The 19,830-nt window shown below is 44.1% G+C and overlaps 1 pseudogene; it reads left to right on the plus strand.

The window, feature by feature from the left end:
- Positions 1-19,582, plus strand: part of LOC136639099 (E3 ubiquitin-protein ligase TRIM39-like) — a 30,749-nt pseudogene extending 11,167 nt beyond the window's left edge.
- The last annotated feature ends 248 nt before the right edge of the window (positions 19,583-19,830 follow it).

Consider the following 19,830-nt stretch of genomic DNA (forward strand, 5'->3'; position numbering starts at 1 on the left):
GTCTATCTTCCCTTCTAGGATGTTGAAGACACCTTACAGAGGTAAGTGGAGCCCACTCATTTCATGCTCTATGAATGGTCTGAATAGCAAGTGAAGAGCCCGGTCTTCCTAGCTCCAGAGGAAGGGTCCATCTCCACACCCTCCAGCACAGGGCCAGGGCCAAGCAGAGCCTTGCACTGACCCTACCCACACCCTGATGGTGTATTGGGTGCTAATGTTGCCACAAAGACAGAAGATTGAGCGGTTGGCCTCCCAGATGATCCCTCAGCTGGGTGTGAGCCCTCAACCAGTGCCTGGCCTGCTATACCCTGAGGTATCCCTGCTCCAGCATTTCATTAGTGCAAATATAGAGTGATATTTTGAATTTGTGATGTGTGCACTGTCAATCGCTTCCACCAGAACATAGTCTCCTCTCCTCTGCTGAGTGTAGTTGAAGGTGCTTCTGTACCTGCTTTTCTTTGTATATACAGGTCCAAACTTGTTATACATGGATTTTTTTATACACGGATTTGACTCAATGTGAATGGCCACTGCAAATGAGAAGAAATATGCTGATCCCTGGAGAAGGGGGGAAATGCACCCCTTTAAAATGCTTTTCTTACTGTTGTAGAGATTTTTATCTCAACATGATGAGAAGGACCCTTTAAATTAAAGGGAAACAGTCTTTTGTAGTTAGAGCAATAGTTAGAGGGCAGCCAGCTGACAATCCATCAATCCAAGGGCCCCCCCCCCCCCCGATCACCTGAAAGAAAGATAATTCTTTCTAAGCGCCTGGAGAGAGACTGATTGTTGGACTGTCTTCTTAATGATTCTATCTCAACATCACAAAGATTAGCTGTTTTAAATCACCTGAGCAAAGGGACTTTGTTTTTTAAATTGATTTGCTATACTGCAGTTTTTGCCATCCACCTGAGTTCTGGGAACAGAACCCTCGCGAATCATGATACGCAACCTGTATTTACTCTGCCACATTCATCTTTTTTTAAAACTGAAGGTCTCAAAAGTGCTTGCGATGTTAATACCTACAAGAATCTCTAAATGTCCATTTACAGCCTCTGCAGGCTCTTCCTCATAAAATTACATCATGTTTGCTGCACTGACATAAACGAAGAATAGGCATAAACAAAGAATAGGATTGTGCCATAACTATTTCTCTTTTTGTGTTACCCGAGTTCTTCTTTTCGCCAGATGCTCTAGTAAGCTTAACCCACATTTCTAAGTCTAAGATTTCATAAAGCACCTCAAAGAACGCATGTCTTCAAAATGCCAGAAGAGCCGTTTTAAAGTGATCCACACCTGCAAAGGTTGTTCTGTTTTTCTTTTTTTTTTCTGGTGGGATTGGATGTGATGGGATGGAATTGAAAATATGGAGGGATAACAGTGGTTCTCTTCCCCAGCTGTGAGAAGAGAAAAACAGTTGAGGATCCTGTGGCTTCTCTTACACTGAACTGGGAGAACCAGAAAATCAGTGATCTAAATTCGTCTCTGAAAGGTGCCATAGAACAATTCAAAGGTAATGAAGAATGAAGTTGAATGTGAACTGGGCCTGAAGTGTTCCTCAAGTGAGAGGCCATCTGAGTTTCCTCCTTTTTGTTGCCCACATCTTGCTGGATCTTATCTGGCATGGGAAAAGTATATTTCTTCTTAAGGACCAGGAATAGAACAGGTAGCAGGGAAGAGAAATATATGGATAGCAAGGATGTGTCAAATAAGCTCAAGTCATGACTTGAGTTGCAAATCACTGACCACAACTCACGAGTTATAGTGCACAACCGTTGTGACTTGACCTGAGAAAATTGACCCATCTGTTGAACCACGGGTTACTTTGAGTCATTAGTCTCAAATCCTTAAGCCAAAAGGAAGGGGTGGGAGTGGGGGTGGGGAATTATCATTTAACACAACCGCTGATCCCATCTGCATTTTAGTCAGCTGTGTGTTGAAGTTCTTTAATTCAACCCTGATTTGTGTAAACAAAAGCTGTGCACTTATTTGAGTTTATAGTGTTTCCAAAAAGCTATTGGTTCCCCCCAACCCCCAGCAGCCCCTCCCCCCTAGTGCTTCAGAAGGAGCACCAGCACAAGCAGCACACCACAGACCATCAGGAAGGCATCAGATGTCAGTAAGGTGGGAGGGGACTGAAGGGCAGGTGGGAGGGTAGCCCACAGAAGCTGGGAGACTTACAACACAATCCTTTGCAGGTATACTCAGAAGTCCTATTATAGTCAATGAGGCTTCCTCCCAGGTAACTGTGGATATAGAACTGTACACTGCAGCCTAAATGGTACACAGGTGTGAACCGGCATGACCCAGAGGTGCACAGGCAGGGCTGACACTTCAGCAGACCTAATGATGGATAAATCACAGCAAGAACACACACTCGAATGCACTCATACTCTCTCTCTCTCTCTCTCTCTCTCTCTCTCTCTCACACACACACACACACACACACACACAGGGACTCAAAGTCATTTCTAGTCTATAGCCAATTTTCTAGTCACTGTCCATGAGTCACTAGTCAAGTCAGGGTCAGTGAGCCACGACTCAAGTCAACTTGAATCCTCGAGGGCAGCAATTTAAGTGCATCTCAAGTTGAGTCACCCCAAGTTGAGTACCCATCCCTGAGGGATAGTTTTTCTAATGGCGGGAAGTAAGAAGTGGGTTCCAACCAGATTACTTGGGATCAATGCCACTGAACCTGTGCAGAAATGATCTGCAGTTAGGAGTGAGCAGGGAATTGACCAGATGCAGGGAATTGACCAGATGCAACCAATACCCAAACAATTTCAAACGGTGAAACATCTAAATAGATTGCAAAGAGCTCCAAAACAAGCTCTTCCAAGAAGGTGAATGGGCAACAAAATAGGAAATCTGTTTCAGTTTCAGTGCTTGCAGAGTGATGACATTGGTGTAAGTAGTAGTTGGCAACCTTCAGTCTTGAAAGACTATGGTATCGCGCTCTGAATGGTGGTTCTGGAACAGCGCCTAGTGTGGCTGAAAAGGCCGATTCAGGAGTGACAATCCCTTCCACACCGGGAGCAAGTGCAGTCTGTCCCTGGACTGTCTCCCTGGGTATGGGCCTTCCTTCTTTGCCTCTTTGCCTCAGTCTGTTGGCCAAAGAAATCCTAAATTTACATACACAGAGGTGCACACTGAACCATCAGTGTGTAATAGACAAGATTTTGTCTATGTTGATCTTGAGGTTGCCCAAAAGAAACATCAATGTACAGCAAAAGCCACGTTCTAGGGTAGGAATTTGTGGTGGTCTAGTATAGCCTTGAGGCGCACTTTGTGTGTGTGTGTGTGTGGGGGGAGGATATGGGCACAAAAGCCCTGGTAGATTTGCTGCCATAGGAAGGGCTTTTGGTTCCTCCAAACCATGGTCACACCAGGATGCTCTCTCTCCGTCTCTCTCTCTCTCTCTCTCTCTCTCTCTCTCTCTCACACACACACACGCACGCACGCACACCCCCTTGAAGTATGCCCAAATACCATCTTTTCTGCAGTGTAGAAGCCAATTGTTATAGAAACAATCTGGAATGGTAGCAAACCTGGCCTTCGCCAAGGTTTCAGATGAGGTTTACATAAGCTACTTGCAGAATGAAGGTGCTGTACAACAGGCAAAGTGCAGGTGGCTGGATACAAAATAGAGGGATTACTGAAGTTGCATTCACTAAGGGCAAATTCAAAATGTAAAGACAGACAGGAGGTGCGCAGAAAGAATTACAAAGTGAGATTATCTTCTTCCAATTGTGTGTGTGTGTGGAGGTAGTGGTGGGGGGGGGAGAGCGATTATATACACAAGAGTTTGAGGCTAGACCAGAGTCCTAGAAACTGTCCATTTTGTGCACAGATGTTCTTGGAAAACAGTTTATCTTCCACACTGACATCCGTTAATGTTGGCATATGAAGCTGGCAGTGATGTAGCTTTTTATCACGGTCATTATTATTTTTATTAAAGAATATTTATATACTGCTTTTCGGCTGAATATGCTGGTTGAGTAGCAATAATAAAAATATTATTAAGAATATTTAAATACCTCTGTATTTATTATAATGTAATCCAAACATCTGTTTCAGCTTCTGCTTCCCTTGAAATAGGGCAGGGGGTGAAGTGTTAGGGGGATCCTGTTAGGAGTTGATATTTTTGTTACAAAATTTGTTACCAACAGGACAGTGTGATGCTGAATCTCTGTTCTTTTTGTTTCTTCAGCTGCCCTGCAATCTCAGCTACACTGGCAGAAAGGTAAGTTATAGGAACTGATGAACCTCCAGGTTCACAGGTAGAGAGATTCCCCCGTCCCCTCGTTTTTATTATAAACTACATATCTCCAGTTTTCTCAGTTCTCAGCAGCTCTCAGGTATAAATGCCCTCATGGCGTCCGCATTACATTTTTGTTTCTACCATGTGTAACTTACCCATCAACCTCCATACAAGCCCCATTCAGTTCCTAAATATGTCCTGCATGCAGATGCCAGTGAAATTCTCCCAAGTCAAGCCTATAAATCGAGTTTCAGGGACTCGTTAAAGTTGAAATCAAAGGAGGGGCAAGTGTCAAAATTCTTTGTTCTTCATTTAATACGATAAAATTCAGTGACATAAACTTGGGTCCCTGGAAGTCAGGAATGGCCAGTCACACTGGGAGCATTAAGAAAACATGAATCCTTTTCTCTCCAACCTCCCTCCCTCCCTCCACGACTTTTGAAAACACAATAAATGTTTTGTGAGTGTTGAACTTCTCTGAAGCTGCCATAAAGGACAGGATAGGCAGGGTCTCAGACAAAATGTGGATTGCAGTTATGAGAAGGTTGTATTTTCTGTCCTTGTGGCTCTAATTCTGTTTCCCAAGTCCCCATGCAAACCATGGACCATGTCTGCTGGATTCAGCAAATGCCAGAAAGGCCAGGAACCCCAGGTGTCCCTTGACCAAAGTTGGTGCCCAGGACGAAGGCTCTAAGGAAAAGTCCAAGGCATTGTTTTCCAGTTGTCGTTGCTTCAAGAGCCCCTTACCTTGAAGATGCTTCTGTGAATTCACAGTAAAACACCAGCCTAACCATGGAAAATTCCTGCACTGTAAAAGAGCCCATGGTGCTGCAAATGGCCCTGATTACAGCCCTTGTCTGTCCTCCACACTGCAAAGTAATTGACTTGCAAAAGAAATAGGGCCACCCCCAACCTGGCAAACCCAGGACAGGCAGTCCAAACCCATCAGCAGGGCTTTGGCCCCCACCTTTTTTCCCTCCTCCTCACCTGGCACTGCTGGCTAGGGAGGGATTTGAACCTCCAATCTCGTGCTCCACAGCCCAGCACTCTCTCCATTGGCTATAGGAAAGCCTATTGTTAAAGTATTCAGAACTAATATATAAGGTCTTGAGCCCAGCTGGTGGCCATCAGTGCCTCAAGTATTAGTTCCAAACACTTTGAACCTAAGACTTCCTGTGGCTTAGTTGCTAAAGTGCTAGTCTATGGAGCTAGAGGTTGGGGGTTCAAATCCCCAGAAAGAATAAATTTCTTTCTTCTCTTTTTTTTAGGTGGGAGGTAAATAAATATGAAAAGATTACACTTGTTAATCTTAAACTTGTTCTTGTAAATGAGTTCCTGCACTTTTTTTTTTTTTTTTTACACAAAAAAAGCACTGCCCCTGCCTCACAGCACTCACAGCTCTCGCCTGAGCCCAGCCTGCCTTTCCTCTCCCCGCGCTCTGCTTCAAAGCTGGTGGAGGGCGCAGGGACATGTGCGGAGGAGGAGGAGGACGAGGACGACGACGAGGGACAGCCAGCCAGCCAGGGAGACAGGCTGCAGCACCCAGGTACTGGCTTGGCAGAGGAGGGGGGGAAGGAAGCTGGCTGGTGCAGCCCCTGCACTTGAGACAGCCTAGGCATGTCTACTCAGAAGTAAGTCTCATTGTGCTCAGTGGAGCTTGCTCCTGGGAAAGCATGCATAGCCTTGCAGCCCAAGAGCCCAAGCCTATGCATGTCTACTCAGAAGTAAGTTCCATTATGTTCAGTGGGGCTTGCTCCTGGGAAAGGCTGCATAGCCTTGCAGCCTGAAAGCCCTAGCCTATGCATGTCTACTTAGAAGTAAGTCCCCTTGTGTTCAGTGGGGCTTACTCCCAGGAAAATATGGATGGGATTGCAGCCCAAACCCATGCAGGTCTACTCAGAAGCAAGTAATTCATTCATTTTTATAGTTATTAATATAGGGCTTGGCTGATCTAAATTAATTAAGCAAAAATTATTACTAAAATTTAGTAGCTTTGTAATGTCATCAACAGGAGATTTAGGCTTTTAACTATAAATGGGGAAGCTTAAGTGTCCTTGCTGCATTATAATAACACTTAGTAAATATGTATTCCTCTGTGCAGTAGGTCAGATCACTGTTGTCTATTAATTTTTGGTTTTTTTAGACTATATTTAATCACTATTATTATAATGGGGAATGGGGACATCATACACAGGGGAAAGGGGGGAATCACCAATGATGGGTTAATGAATTGATTAAGTTATGAAGTTATGAATCAAAAATCATGTGGTCACACACCCTCTATTGGTTCAAGATGAGTTGTAAAATAGATTATTTTACAGGACAGGAGGTCTGGTCTAGAGGGTAGAGCCTCCATTTGCCTGAAGATTAACATCCACAAGGTCGCCAGTTCGAGGCCACCGGCACCGTGCGACCTTGAAGCAGCTGGCAAGCTGCAGCTGAGCTGTTCCATCTGCTCGGAGCGTGGGAGGATGGAGGCCAGAATGTTAAACCAGATCGGAGTGTAACATCTTGAATGTGGTGGTTCTTGAAAGAGAGAACCTTCTTTCAATTTGTAAAAATCCCTGCGTGGATTTAATAAGCCTGCCTGTGTAAACCGCCTTGAATAAAGTCTTGAATAAAGACCAAGAAAGGCGGTATATAAATACTGTATATTATTATATTATTATTATTATATTCCGGTATATAATTTATCTATTTTACAACTCATCTTTTGTGTTTATTCTTATGCTCCCCCCTTGTGTGCTTATATTGCACATTCATTGTTATCTGATCACATATTTCTTTTTTTTTTTTTTTGCACCAATCATGTTTCAATGTCTTGAGCCGATAGAAGGTGTGTAACGACATGATTTTTGATCCATAACTTGTTTATTAATCAATTAATTAACCCATCTTTTGTGCCCCCTCTCCCCTGTGTGCTAATTGATTTGGGTTCAAACAAATCTGTAGAGTGATGTAATGTAATCATTTTTTATATTTTGCCTTCATCAATTGTTTTAACCAATATTTATTAAATGTTTTAAAAGTTTTAATTAAATTTTTTGGTTGTTACATATTTGCAAATACATGCAACAAGCCTTGATATAATCTTTGGTGTGCGCTCCCAAGGTGGTCCGTCTCTTTTTGTTCTTCTCTCTTGAAGATCTCCCCTCATTTTCTAGTTCTTAAGTAGCTGGGGAATGGGGATTTAAAGAGAGAGAAATGAGATGAATACATAAATGAAATAAATAAATGAAATAAATAAATGAAATAAAAGATTTATTTTATTTTAAATAAAAAAATATGTTTTATATTTTTATATTTATATTATATTTATATATAGTAAATAAAATATTTTATTTTAAATAAATAAATAAATAAATAAATAAATAAAAGATTAACAAGTTGTGAGTTCCTGCACCTTTTTTTTTTTTTTTTACAAAAAAAGCACTGCCCGTCAGGGACCATCTCTTAAGAATAGGTAAGTCCAGTCTGAGCTTAGCTCACAAATGGGCCCATGCGGGTCTCTGGCTAAAAAAACCCCCATAAAAATCTGAGCGTGGATCCCCCCCCCCCAAAGTGTCCCTTCTCCTACATGTGCTCCCATCTCACTCCCCAGGCAAGCCACACCCAGTCAAAGGGTGCTTGTCTAACCTGCTTCATGCTTGAAATCCATTCTCGCCTCCTCATTGGTGTTTTCGTACCATCAATACTCCCATCATTCAAAGAAATCGAACCAGCGAGTGTCTGTGTCCAGACTATGATCATTCCTCTGCCCCACATTTCTTCATTTCTTTCTCTCTCTTTACCTGAGATGAGGGACCTACATTCAATGGTCAATGCCATCCTCTGCTGGGGTGTGCCACCAGTCAAATGCAAAGGCATTTGTGCTGTGGTTTGTGCAGATTATCACACGTTCTCCAGCATGTATGGTAGCAGTTCAGGATGTCAGTCAGTCTCTCAACTGACTCTTTCTCTTTGCTTTCCTTTTCTCCCTCCACTCCCAACAGCAAATGCGGCTCTGGATCCAGACACAGCTCATCCTGAACTCATCTTTTCTGAGGATCGTATAAACGTGAGAGAGGGAGAGGAACGTCAAGATCTGCCCGACGATCCTGAGAGATTTAGCGCTAAGGCTGCTGTGCCGGAAAATGAGGGATTCACTGCAGACCAGGATGTGGGAATGGAGAAACCACCGGATATGGGGGTTGCCAGACGGTCTGTGAGGAAAAAGGACTATTTTGATGTTAGTCCTAAGGGAGGGGTCCCAGCTATGGAGAACTGGAGAGGTCAGTACAGGGTTGTCCATAACCCTGATAACCCTCCTCTATTATTGAGCCAGGGGCTCAGGAGGTTCCACAGTGTTAAGGGGGACTTTATTCAGTGCTGGAGGAGACAGAGGGGGCATGTTGCCTGGCTCTGTAGAGGATAGTATCTGGTACAAGTTGTCCATGCCAGATGCCAGCTCCTTTCTCTTCCAACATTCCCTTAGCTCTCCCCCTAATCCTCCCACCCTCCTGTCCCATTTCACCCACTTCACAGACTTACCAAATTCAGGACAGATCACACAGAGGTCCTCCATACGATCTGTGGCTGCAGCCCGTAAGCATTTGGCTCAACGTGCTTCTGGAAGGGGTTTTACGACACCATAAAGCATCTACCACCTCCAAAACACTAGAACTGGCGGTGGTAGGGAGTCATAGGATGGGGATATCCGTTTTGACAATGGCTGGATAATTTTCTACACTGATGTTTCACTGGCTCCAGCCAATAGGACCCTTACTCTTGGTGTTAATATTGCTATTCCCTCTCCCTTTCATTTCTCAGACCCTCACCTGCAAAAGAGGCAACACCTCCCCACATTCATCCTTGGCAGGCAGGGAGGCTGGTGTGTCATTTTAGGCCACAACTCTGTACTCTAAGATCTCTGGCTGTAGTTGGCACAGAAATGCAGGTGGGATGTGGGTGTTTAAGAGCATGTTATACAGTGTTGCTTAGTTGACTCCAGTCTGCTTCTGAACCCAGTTCAAAGCTGGTTTATCACCATTAAAGTTTTAAACAGCGAAGTTCTTCCAAGAACCACATGATCCTGCCTGCCTGCTGAAGTATTCCGAAGAGCCTCTACTCCCTCTCCTTTTATTGCCATCAGAAGTGTATTTAATGGGAATGGAGGATGGGGCCTTCTTGGTGACAGCACCCCAGCTTTGTGCTGCAATCCTATTCACTTTTTGCGAGTAGGTCCATTAAACCCAGTGAGGCTTCCTTCCGCATAGACATGCCTAGAATTGCACTACTGGTTGTTGATTCATTTAGAAGACACTGTTCAGCAATGAAATTTTTACAAGAATGGACGTAGTTTTTCTTTATAGATTTCTGGGCACTGAATACGAAAATCACAGTTAAAATCCTCTCCTGGCTCAAATTTCTGAGTAAATCGACCATTTCTGTTTCACATATATTTCAATGGGATGTTATAATAGTGACACTCATAAGTCAGCGTGGCAAACGTTAGATTCTGGTCCAGGTGAGTTGGATGACATGTCTTTGCCTCATGAATCACATGATCATAGCGAAGAAGCGGTTGGAACCGGATCCATCCAGTTTCTTTTGTTCACGGGAGTGTATGTATCAAACTGCATCAGTGTTACTGCACTGTGTGTTATGATTAGTAAATTTATTTGAATAAGTGAATTTTATTTCATTCACTTTTTTGTGTTTCTGTTCGACTGTAGGTTTTCACTACAGTGATAATGCCCCGAAATGCATTAACAATCCAGATAACTTTTGTTTCATTTGTGGCAACGTGATTTGTGGCTCGAGGAAGCGACCATTGACTCCAGCAATGAAAAAAGCGTATTTCATTTTATATTGGGTGTCGTGTGGGAGATGAAGATAAATCTTGGGCTGCACACGTGTGCTGTATTTGGACATCCCATTGAAATATATGTGAAACAGGAATGGTCAATTTGCTCAGAAATTTGAGCTAGGAGAGGATTTTAACTGTGATTTTCATGTTCAGTGACCAAACATCTATAAAGAATGGCTAACTTCGTTTTTGTAAAAAAAAAAAAAAAAGTTAAAATTTGTTGAATAGTGAGATTTTTAAAACTTGCTTTCCTTTAAAAAATAGAAATGAAAAAGGTTGAAATTGAAGGCATCTTACAAACATGATAGAAATTATAACTCAATGAATTGAATAACAAATGTAATGTAAACTAAAAATTAGCATAAAAGACCTAAAAAAAATAAATAAAAGCATTGACATCAAAAACATCAACACCTCTTATTTGTTTTATTTTGAAGAAATGTTTTTTTTTTTTCTAGTCTTGGTCGTATGCCTCAGCTACTCAAATATGTTTACTGTTGTTTTTTGTTCTCTGCTGGGTTGCACTTTTATCGTCTCTTTTTCAGTTGTGTCATTCTGAGAGCCCTTTTTGGAAGGAAGATTATTATTAATTATTATTATTAACAGTATTTATCTACTACTTTTCAACAAAAAGTCCACAAAGCGGTTTACAGAGAAAAATCAAATAACTAGTGGCTCCCTATCCCAAAAGGGCTCACAATCTAAAAAGATGCAAAAGAACACCAGCCGACAGCCACTAGAAAAGACACTGCTGGGGTGAGGTGGGCCAGTTACTCTCCCCCTGCTAAATAAAAGAGGAGCACCCACTTGTAAAAGTGTCTCTTACCCAGTTAGCAGGTGAAAATAAATATTCAACCAAGCAAAACATTTTTATTGTTTTACAAACAGCAAACGATCTCATCTGTGAGTGTGAGATTCCTCTCAATCCCCTTTCCTTAGGGCAGTGGTTCTCACACATTTAGCACTGGGACCCACTTTTCAGAATGAGAACCTGTCAGGGCCCACCAGAAGTGATGTCATGACTGGAAGTGACGTCAACAAGCAGGAAAATTTTTAACCGTTCTAGGCTGCGATCCTACCCACACTTACCCAGGAGTAAGTTCCATTTGCTATCATTGTTGAAAGAATATACATAGTAGCTTGTTGAAAGTACAAGTCCGTAACATTTCCCCCAATGCAGTCACATACCAGGGGAGCATCAAGTCTAATATATGAAAAATAAAATATTGAAATGAATGGGGACCCACCTGAAATTTGATCACAACCCACCGAGTGGGTCCTGGTCCACAGTTTGAGAAACACTGCCTTAGGGATTTAACTGCTGAGGTTGTTCCCCATACCCACTGTCATTCAGCAGATCACATGGGCTTGTTTTAAAACTGAAATGCCACATGAGTGGGTCTTTGCTACAATGTTTACTCAGTGCTTTTTAAAAAAAGAAAATTACCAGCCCAGTCCCATGCAAAGGAAGCGCTAGCCGGATATGTTTTCTGTTGCCTCTGGCTGCTGCAAAAACGCTGTAAAGTGCTTTACGGTAGTGCAGGGAGCTGGTACGCTGGCAGTAAGGTGGGAGCCTTCCCACATTGGTGGAGGTCCGCCAGAGCAGATAAGCCTGGCACAGGGGGTAGAACTGAGAGGATGAAGGACAGGGAGGAGTTGAATGGAGCAGCGGAAGGGCAGAGCAGCAAAGAGATGGGGCAGGATGGGTGGATCTGGCTTGGAAGGGAGGGCACATGTGGCAGTGCGTGCCAAATCTCTACCCCGTTCCTAGACCTGATCTGCCTGCAAGGATGAACACAGACTTGACCCACTGTCACTGCTGAGGTTTAAACCGGGGCAAGGGGGAAAGTGTCCCCTTACCCCAGAGAGACCTCCAGCAGGTCTCCCATGTGAGATGGAGTGTGGCCCTCGCATTGCCATGTGGGAATTGGATTGAAAGTCATCCCATTCTCACACCCCCACATTGTCACACAATCATTCCTAACACGCCTGCTAGAGTGTGTTGTAGATCTGATGATGGACGCAACCTTGGCTGGAGAGATCCAGCAAAGAATCGTCCTTCATTGGATTAGTGTTCATTCTCTCAATCCCCTGGAGCAGTTGCTTCTGAGATGGCTGTTTTGTGTATGATATCCATGCCTTTTCCTTTGGGCTGGAAGATCCCATTTCTACTTTCTCAAGGGAGGGATGGTGCACAGAACTCTTGCTGCCTGCTTTCACACAGCCTTGAGTTGACCCATTGCTGTTTGGATCCTTCCTGGTACACCTGCTAATTTTACATCTGGCTTCTAGAGGCCTCCCTGAACATTACAACTTCGCTAGACTGGTAAGGAAGTGGTTGTACTTGCTTTTTCCAGGGGCCCAGGGGGCTTTGTTCTTACAATTTAGAGCCATCATTTAGCTCCCTTTGGTGGTTCTTTGTCAGCTTTTGATCTTCATCAAGGCAGCTGACTATTCACACTTATACTCCCTTTTAACCATCTAATTAGTAACCTTATAAATGAAGAGGGGATGGGAAGGAGAAGAGGAAATGTATCTCCCATTTCCATTAGCAGTTTTTGGGTAAAAATGCTTTGGGATGCCCTCTTTGTGTCCACATTACATTTATATTTCTGTCATGTATGCATTAATCAGCATCCATACGAGCCCCAGTCGATTCCTTGAATGCAGATGCTGGTGAAATTCTCCGAAGTCATACCTGGAAACTGAATTTCAGGGGCTCATTAAAGTTGGACTCAAAGGAGGGGCAAACTTCAAAAATCTTTCAGCTGTGTGATAAATAATTGCTGACTGCTTGTTTCTCACTTAATATAACACAACTCTATTACATTAAAGGTGGGTCCCTGGAATTCAGAATTGACCAGTTCACACAGTGAGCGTTAAGAAAGCACATATCCTTTTCTCTCCAACCTCCCTTCCTCCATGACTGCTTGAAATACAGTAAATGTTTTATGAGTGTTGAGCTGCTTTGAAGCTGCTATAAAGGACAGGAAAAGCAGGACAGAAATAACTGAATAGGGCACAGAAATGAGGAGGTTGTTTTTTCTGACTTCATGGCTCTAGTTCTGTTATCCAAGTCCCCATGCAAATGGCAGCACTGGACCAGTGTCTGCTGGATAATGCAATGTGAGAAAAGCCAGCACCCCAGGTGTCCCTTGACCAAAGTCGGTGCCCAGGATGGAGGTTCCAACGAAAAGGCCAAAGTGTGGTTTTTGTTATTGCTACATGGTCTCCTCCCCCATTGCTTGAAGACACTCCTGTAAATTTCCATTAAGAACATAAGAATAGCCCCACTGTATCAGGCCATAGGCCCATCTAGTCCAGCTTCCTGTATCTCGCAGCGGGCCCACCAAATGCCCCAGGGAGCACACCTGATAACAAGAGACCTCATCCTGGTGCCCTCCCCTGCATCTGGCATTCTGACATAGCCCATTTCTAAAATCAGGAGGTTGCACATACACATCATGGCTTGTAACCTGTAATGGATTTTTCCTCCAGAAACTTGTCCAATCCCCTTTAAAAGGCGTCCAGGCCAGATGCCATCACCACATTCTGTGGCAAGGAGTTCCACAGACCAACCACACGCTGAGTAAAGAAATATTTCCTTTTGTCTGTCCTAACCCGCCCAACACTCAATTTTAGTGGATGTCCTCTGGTTCTGGTATTATGTGAGAGTGTAAAGAGCATCTCTCTATCCACTCTGTCCATCCCCTGCATAATTTTGTATGTCTCAATCATGTCCCCCCTCAGGCGTCTTTTTTTCTAGGCTGAAAAGGCCCAAATGTCGTAGCTTTTCCTCATAAGGAAGCCCAGCAATCATCTTAGTCACTCTCTTTGCACCTTTTCCATTTCCACTGTGTCCTTTTGGAGATGCGGCAACCAGAACTGGACACAATACTCCAGGTGTGGCCTTACCATCAGTTTGTACAATGGCATTATAATATTAGCGGTTTTGTACTCAATACCTTTTCTAATGATCCAAAGCATAGAATTGGCCTTCTTTACTGCTGTCGCACACTGGGTCAACAATTTCATCGACCTGTCCACCAACACCCCAAGATCTCTCTCCTGATCTGTCACAGACAGCTCAGAACCCATCAGCCTATATGTGAAGTTTTCATTTTTCCCCCCAATGTGCATGACTTTACACTTACTTACATTGAAGCACATCTGCCATTTTGCTGCCCATTCTGCCAGTCTGGAGAGATCCTTCTGGAGCTCCTCACAATCACTTCTGGTCTTCACCACTCTGAAAAGTTTGGTGTCGACTGCAAACCACCTCACTGCTGAACCCTGTCTCCAAGTCATTTATGAAGAGATTGAAAAGCACCGGTCCCAGGACAGATCCTTGGGGCACACTGCTTTTCACCTCTCTCCATTGTGAAAATTGCCCATTGACACCCACTTTCTGTTTCCTGGTCTTCAACCAGTTCTCCATCCAGGAGAGGACCTGTCCTCTAATTCCCTGACTGTGGAGTTTTTTCAGTAGCCTTTGGTGAGGGACCGTGTCAAACGCCTTCTGAAAGTCCAGATATATAATGTCCACGGGTTCTCCCGCATCCACATGCCTGTTGACCTTTTCAAAGAATTCTATAAGGTTCGTGAGGCAAGACTTACCCTTACAGAAGTCATACTGATTCTCCCTCAGCAAGGTCTGTTCGTCTTTGTGTTCTGAGATTCCACCTTTGATGAGGCATTCCATCTTATCCAGTATAGATGTTAGGCTGACTGGCCTATAGTTTCCTGGGTCCCCCCTCTTTCCCTTTTTAAAGATAGGCATGACATTTGCTATCCTCCAATCTTCTGGCACCGTGGCCGTTTTGAGGGACAAGTTGCATACCTTAGTCAAGAGATCAGCAACTTCATTCTTCAATTCCTTAATAACTCTTGGGTGGATGCCATCCGGGCCTGGTGACTTATTGATCTTTAATTTATCAATGAGGTCTGAAACATTGTGACCACACTACACTTTGGCATAGCCATCTCATTCACTTGTGAAACGATTAAAAAGCAGCCTATCCCTGGGAGATTCCTGCACTGTAAAGCAGCCCTTGGTGCTGCAGAACAGCCATGATGCCAATCCTTGGCTGTCCTATACCATACTTAATAAATTAGGTCCCAATCCCACCCAGTTTTCCACTGTTGGTGCAGCCGTGCTTATGGGGCATGTGCTGCATCCTGTGGTGGGGAGGCAGCCACAGAGGTCTCCTCAGGGTATGGGAACATTTGTTTCCTTATCTTGGGGCTGCATTGCAGTTGCTCTGGTGCTGGAAAGTTGGATAGGATTGGGCCCTTAATCCAGTGTTTCCCGAACTGTGGGTCAGGACCCACCAGTGGATTATGAGCTGATTTTTTGGTGGGTTGTAAAAAGTTTCTAAAACATTTAAAACAAAAAACCAACTTTGCAAGCACCCCTGTTGTTGTTGTTGTTGTTAGCTATTAATAATACGTATAAATATTTCTTTCTGATTTTTTTTTTTTTTTGCTCAGTGGGTTGGAACAGAGTGTCATTTTAAAAAGAGGGTCCCATTGCTAAAACTTTTGGGAAGCACTGCTCTAGTCCCCTACAAAAGAAATAGGGCTACCCACATCCGGGCAAACCCAGGATGGGCAAACAAAACTCATCAAGGACTGTCTCTTAAGAATTAGTAAATCTAGGCTGAGCTCAGCCCACAAAAAAGACCATGTAGGTCTATGGCCAAAAAGCACCATAGAATGCCTGATTATAGACCCCCAAAGTGTCCCTTCTTCTACATGTACTCCCCTCTTGCTCCCAAGACAAACCACACCCAGTCAAAGGGAGCTTGTCTAACCCGCTTCCTTCTTGAAATCCATCCATCTCCTCATTGGTGTTTTCATGTGATTCGTTGTGAATGTGAAAACAGGAGAAAAACGGTTTCAGAAAACCGGAGGCCTCAAAACTTCATTCTGAGGGCCGGGGAGGCTGTGCGTGGCATTCCTGGCCCTCAGAATTCTCCTCTGGTTGCAACTGGAGCAGAGCTCTGGTTGCAACCGGAGCAGAGCTCCGGTTGTGGTCAGAGTGAGCGGGGGTGGGTCAACCCCAGAACCCCACCAGAGGATGGGGGCCACCTGAAATGGCTTCACAGGCCACATCCAGCCCGCGGACTGTTTGTTTGGCACCCCTGCATTAGCAGTTTTCAACCCTTATGCCTTTCCCCTGCCTTTCCTTACAACACTTTTTTCCTCCCCAGCTTCAAATGTTGGACCCCTGCTGAAAGCAACATCAGTAATAATTTGAAGGACTGACTGAGGACCCAACTTTCCAGCACCGGTGCTGCTGCAATGCAGCCTCAAGGTAAGGGAACCAATGTTCCCATACCTTGAGGAGGCTTCTGTGACTGCCTCTCCACCACAGGATGCAGTGCATGCATGGCTGCACCAGCACTGGAAAATTGGATAGGATTGGGCCCTTAGTTATCTATCAATTCTTGTTTTTTTCTCTTCTTTATTACACGTTTCTCCCCATGATAAATATTATTGTGTTTGCACCTAGATCTGGTCTCCTCCACCTCTTGGTGAATCCTTTCCTTTGCTGGGGTATGCCTGAACCACTGCAAAGCTGCCTGTGTACATTTGTTCCATAGTTTGTGCATGTTAACACAGCTGTTCTATGGTAACAGTCAGGATGTCAGTCAGTCTCCCAACTGATCCAGCTTCTCTTTCCTCACCTCCCTCCACCCTGACAGCAAATGTGTCTCTGGATCCAGACACGGCTCATCCCGTCTGAGGATCGCAAATGTGGGGGAGATAAATGTCAAGCTGTACCTAACAATCCTGAGAGATTTGACATTAGGCCTGTTGTGCTGGGATGTGAGGGATTCGACATAGGCAAGCACTTCTGGGATGTTGATGGGGGAACTGAAGAAGCATGGGCTGTGGGAGTTGCCAGAGGTTCTATGAGGAGAAAGGACAAGTTTGAATTGAGTCCTGAGGAAGGGATCTGGACTGTGGAGAAGTAAGTATAGTCCAACACCTTTATTCTCCTCCTCAGATCCTGAGCCAGGAGCTCAAGAGGATCTGAGTGACTCTGAACTGTGATGGGGGGGAAGGTTGTCTTTTTCAATGCTGATACTAGAGTTCATATATACAAGCACTCAGGAGCAGTGGTGTATGAAGGCCATTTGGCACCCGTTGCCTATAAAATTTTGGTACACTCCATAAGGTAATTATTTAATAGTAATTAATAAATAATAAAAATTATAACAATTATTATTTATTATTTCATCCAGGTTAGCCATTCCCCAACCGATCAGAGCATCCCCCAATACATTTCTCCCTTCACACAAAAATAGCATCCTCCAGATTAGCAGACCCCAACACATATCACTCAGCTTTTGCTATCCTTTCTTCCCTACTCTTCCTCAGCCCCCCTCCCAGGATCTCAGTTTCATAATCACCAAATTGAGCACAGGCAGACAGTTTGAGTGAATTAAGAAGGGAGGACAGTGCCACACATGCCCTAAAGGGAGTTGCACTCTGCACACACTTAGAGGCAAGTTGCATTCACTAAGGACAAATGCAAAGTGCAAAGGCAGACAGGAAATGCATAGAAAAGATTGCAAAGTTTTGTTAAATGGAGACAGAACATGAGATCATTTTCTTCCTTCCAGGATGTGGGACTGTGGGGAGGGCGGAAGAGATCATGTGCACAAAAGTTTGAGGTTAGACCAGAGTCCTTTAGAAACATGTCCTGTATGTCACAGAAATAGAGACTTTGCTGTGCATTTTGTGCATAGAAGTGCTGGGAAAGTCATTCATCTTGCACGCTGGCATCCGCTGATGTTGTCATAAGAAGCTGGAAGGAATGTTGCTTGGTATCAGAATCTATAATGTTGTTGCTATTGCTATTAATATTTACATACAGCTTTTCAACCTCTATATATTGGTTGAACAACAACAGTAAATATTATTAAGAATACCTTTACACTGCTATAGTGTCCTTTATTATAATGTGATCTGAACATCTGTTTCAGCTTCTGCTTAATGCTTCCCTTGAAATAAGGCAGGGGGTGAAGATGCAATCATGTTCGGAGCTGATACTTTGTTACGAGATTCGTTACGGGCCTGACTGTGTGGTGCTGAATCTCTGTTCCTTTTGCTTCCTCAGATGCCCTGGTATCTCAGCTTCAGTGGCAGAAAGGTAAGTTTCAGGAACTGATGAATCTCCAAGTTCACAGGAAGAGAGATTTGCCCTGTCTCTCATTTTTCTTATAAACTACATACAGGTGGGCCATCTTTACTTATGGGTTGGGAACCCATGGATTTGACTCACTGCAAGTTCTGAACCCATGGTGGAGGGCCTCTGCTGATCTCCTGGATGCAACCGGAGGTGTTCTCGGCGCATGGCCTCTCTGGGCCTCAGAACATGGCATGCAGAGGTCTTATTAGACCCAACCCACGGGTTAGCTTACCTGTGGGTTTTGGTATCCACAAGGGGTCTGGGAACAGATCTCCCCATGGATACTGAGGTCCAACTGTATCTCCCATTTCCATTAGCAGTTTTTGGGTAAAAATGCTTTGGGAAGCCCTCTTTGTGTCCACATTACTTTTATATTTCTGTCATGTATGCATTAATCAGCATCCATACGAGCCCCAGTCGATTCCTTGAATGCAGATGCTGGTGAAATTCTCCGAAGTCATGCCTGGATGAGTTTCAGGGACTCATTAAAGTTGGTATCAAAGGAGGGGCAAACTTCAAAAATTCTTTCAGCTGAGTGAAAAATAATTGCTGACTCCTTGTTCCTCACTTAATATAATTAATAATAATATGACATGAAAAACACCATGCACATTTGGCCATCTATGACCAAAAAACTCCATGCACATTTGTTCCCTAGTTTGTGCATGTTAACATACATGTGCTATGTGTGGTAACGGCTCAGGATGTCATTTGGTCTCCCAATTGATCCAGCTTCTCTTTCCTCACCTCCATCCACCCTGAAAGCAAATGTAACTCTGAATCCAGACAGGGTTCATCTTGTCTGAGGACTGCAAAAGTGTGAGATGGGGAGGCACACGGCAAGATCTGCCTGACAATCCATAGAGGTTTGACAGATGGAGTTTTGTGCTGGGACATGAGCGATTCATTGCAGGCAAACACTTCTGGGACATTGATGGGGGAACTGAAGAAGCATAGGCTGTGGGAGTTGCCAAGGGGTCTGTGAGGAGAAAGGACAAGTTTGAATTGAGTCCTGAGGAAGGGATCTGGGCTGTGGGGAAGTGGAGAGGTAAGTACAGAGTTGTCCAACCACCTTATAATCCTCCTCGAACCCTGAGCCAGGAGCTCAAGAGGATCCGAGTGACTCTGAACTGTGATGAGGGGAAGGTGGCCTTTTTTTGATGCTGATACTGGAGTCCATATCTACACATACTTGGGAGCCTCATTCAGTGGAGAGATTGTCCTTCCCTTCTTTTATATGTCAGAAGCGGTCAACCTGACACTCTGTCCCTGAGCCAGTCACAGAATCTTCCTCACAGGCCCCTGGTAACAATTTCCAGATATTGACCAGCCAAGAGCCCCCTTTCCTGCTCTGCCAAGGCCTCTACAGCAGTGGTTCTCAAACTTCTAGCATCGGGACCCACTTTTTAGAATGAGAATCTGTCAGGACCCACCAGAAGTGATGTCATGACCAGGAGTGACATCATCAAGTAGGACAAATTTTAACTATCTTAGGCTGCAATCCTACCCACACTTTCCCAG

Source organism: Tiliqua scincoides, chromosome 2 (assembly GCF_035046505.1).
Source record: "Tiliqua scincoides isolate rTilSci1 chromosome 2, rTilSci1.hap2, whole genome shotgun sequence".
NCBI classification, from domain to species: Eukaryota; Metazoa; Chordata; class Lepidosauria; order Squamata; family Scincidae; genus Tiliqua; species Tiliqua scincoides.